The 3,203-nt window shown below is 50.9% G+C and overlaps 1 long non-coding RNA gene across 1 annotated transcript; it reads right to left on the bottom strand.

Annotated features, from left to right (window-relative positions):
• Nucleotides 1-409: 409 nt before the first annotated feature.
• On the bottom strand, nt 410-1,152 carry LOC121041020 (uncharacterized). Its single transcript, XR_005795517.1, has 2 exons — nt 999-1,152; nt 410-830 (listed from the first exon to the last, which is right to left on the bottom strand). It is a non-coding gene; the product is annotated as an uncharacterized LOC121041020 (long non-coding RNA).
• Nucleotides 1,153-3,203: the final 2,051 nt, after the last annotated feature.

The raw sequence follows: 3,203 nt of genomic DNA, 5'->3' as shown, positions 1-3,203 counted from the left end.
CTCCGTGTCCATGGATGGATGGATGGATAAAGAGGTGGTGTATATATACAGTGGGATGTTGGTCAGCGTGAAACAGAATGAGATCTTACCACTTACAACACGGATGGACCTTGAGGTCATCGTGCTACGTGAAGTAAGTCACACAGGGAAGGATGACCCTGTATGACCCCAGCTTGCACACACAGAGCAGACTGGCGTTACTGGAGCTGGGACGGGGGTGGGTAAAATGTGTGAGGGGTTGCCAAGGGACCAACTTCCAGCTATAAAATAACAAACTCACAGAGACGTGATGTGCGGCGGGGGGGGGGGGGGGCGATCATCAACAACACTGGGTTGCGTATTTGAAAGGTGCTAAGAGGACAGACCTTAAGAGTTCTCAGCACGTGATAAAACTTGGAAGTACGTATGATCACAGGTGTTCGTCACATTTATTGTGGTGCTCACTTCGTGGTGTGTGCAAATATGGAATCATCACATCGTGCACCTGAAACTAATATAACGTTCAATGTGAATTACACCTCGATAAAAATAAATAATAAGAATGATAACTAATAAACATATGGCACTTTTGAGTTTATACACACCAGGTGCCGAGCAAAATGATCTCATGTTTTCTCTTACTTTTTATGTCCCCTGCTGAGATCCTGTTTCATAAGGAAAGACACGAGGAGGTGACGCTGTCGCTGGTGGAACACGGACCCCAGATTCTAGCCTAGTTCTGCGCAAGCCCAGGTCCACAGTGCTACTCACTCAGTGATGTCGTTCATTCCTGACAATGGAAGGGCTTCGCGGTGAACTAATTTGGAGAACCTTTCATTACACAGGTTAACCTGGCGGACAGGGCATTTTAGAGCCTTAGAAATGGGACTGAGCATTTTGAATCTCCAAGGGAAGGACCTAAGGCACTGTTTTCCCAAACGCATTCATAAAAGTAATGTTGTTTTTCGGGCCACCTGTTACCACGTGATAGGAACTTGGCAAACACTGGGCTCAGTTACCTCTTTTGCTCAACTGCACTGTGGTAGGAGAGGAGAGACTTCCAGTCCAAGGTGACAACAAGTAGAAAGGAGCAGGCATTCAACCGGAGGTGGATGTGGAGAAGATGCAGACAAAGCACACCCAGGGAGCCACTTCAAGTTATTCAAGGTCAAAAAGCTGGGGAGATAATGCAGTAAGGGAGGCAGATCTTAGCAGGTAAATTCCATAATTGGATAGCACTTTGGAGATTGTCTAGTCCAACCATATCCATCCACTCATCCATCCACCCACCCCCCACTCGTTCATCCATCCATCCACTTATTCTTCCATCTGTCTGTCCATCCATCCATTTATCATCCATCCATCTATCATCTCTCCATCCGTCCATCCATCCATCCATCCATCCATTTATCATCCATCCATCTATCATCTGTCCATCCATCCATCCCTCCATCCATCCCTCCATCCATCCCTCCATCCATCCACCCACTTACTTATCCATCCATCCATCCACCCATCCACCCATACAGCGGTCCACCCATACGTGCATCCATCTACCCACTTATCCTCTGTTCATTCAGAACATGCTATTTGAGGGTCTACAATGTATGCTACACAGTTAGAGTAATTGGGGCTCTAGTAGTGAAAAAAAATTCTTTCCCTCTACGAGGAAAGACAGGTAAAAATAAACAAGCGCTTGTGTAATATGTTAAAGGGATCCAGACTGTGAAGAAAACTAAGCACTGGTAGGAACCAGAAAGTGATGAGGTAACTCCCCCTTTTGATCAGCCATTCCCAATGGAAACCCCTCTTCACTGAAAGTCTTCCTTATTGGAACCTCAATCGACATCCTCTAGCTTTTGCCCCTTGGTGCTACCTTTGCTCTCCGAGATGCTCCTCTCCCCCGTGCCAGGTATCCCGGAGTCCGATCAGGTCCTCGATGAGCCTTCTCTGACCTGCATGAGGTTCACGGCCTCTGCTTCTCCTGACGGCTCACCACTCACTCAGCGTTCAGTCCAAGTTCACTGGATACTTCCTGGGACAAGACTCTGTGTGAAGTGTTCACTGTACGAAGCTGAGTGAGACCAAGAACTAGATTTTGAGGTGTTCGGATTCTCAGCAGGGGGAAAAAGATCTTCAACGTAACGTACAACAAAGGCACGTAGGCTGCTCTGCCCAAGACCATGGGCATTGCACCAGCCTCCCACTGGCCTCCCTGACTTCAGTTGGGCCCTCCCGAACCGTCCTGTCCAGTGGAGGGTCCACGAGGTTCTTTGCAGAACATGAGCCAACAGGCAAGAGCACATCAATGGTGTTTTTGTGGGGGCAGCGGCGAGAGCAGCAAGTAAGTAAACTATGGAAGATCCACTTGATGGGCCATCATTCAGCGTTTAAAATCGCCGTGAAAAGTTCTGTGTAATAACACAAAAGTGCTCTTCACCTGACGCTGAATGCAAACGTCAGTTCCCAAACTGAGTGTGAGCAGTAGGTGGCTGCGTGAGGTGCGCATCTGCTTGTGGAAGGAGCTGGGGGTCCTTTACACTGGACGCCAGCAAGTGAGACCAAGTCCGGAGGGCAGGGGGCCCATGCCCACGTTCAGGGGCCAGGAGCAGCCTCACATAGTCGGCATCTTGAAGACACTGAGGAAACCTGGGCACGGAGTGGCTTCTTGAGCCGGAGCAGAGCTCAGGTTTTCCCCAAAGATAACCCAATTGGTCAGAGCACATGGGGACCGGCCGCCATTTGCAAACTCACCAGGTGACGGCTGGGGCTGGGCTGGGGCTCCGTGCAGGCCCAGGTCTGCCGCGTGAGGTAGGGAAGACTGATAGGAAGGTGCGGATCATTCAAGGCTCCTGCTCTGTAGCCCTCAGTGTCTTCCTAGTGGACTGGCCCCGCTCAGGGTCCTGTCTGCTGAGAGGGCCGTGTGTTCTGGAAAGACCAGCCATGGAGCTGATGAGTCTCCACGCACCCGGTGCCGCTGCTCCCCAGGGGCCTGCACAGACAACCCTGCTGCAATTGGGGGGGGGGGGGCTGCGTGGAATAGAAATACGGCGAAGCAAGGGAGAGAGGATGTGCCTCCGGCTCTGGTTCTTCAGCCGAGCTGACCGTTCCTTGTCTCTGGAGAGCCTTTTCCATGGATGGGGCGGGGCTGGGGACTCTGAGGATCAAGAGACAGGCCCCTGTCACCACCAGACTTACAGCCTAATTAAGACGGGGAGGATGAC

The sequence above is a fragment of the Herpailurus yagouaroundi genome, unplaced genomic scaffold (genome assembly GCF_014898765.1).
Source record: "Herpailurus yagouaroundi ecotype Mexico unplaced genomic scaffold, PumYag 182, whole genome shotgun sequence".
Lineage (NCBI taxonomy): Eukaryota > Metazoa > Chordata > Mammalia > Carnivora > Felidae > Herpailurus > Herpailurus yagouaroundi.
The sequence above is the reverse complement of the archived record's forward strand: the minus strand, read 5'-3'. Positions and strand labels throughout refer to the sequence as shown.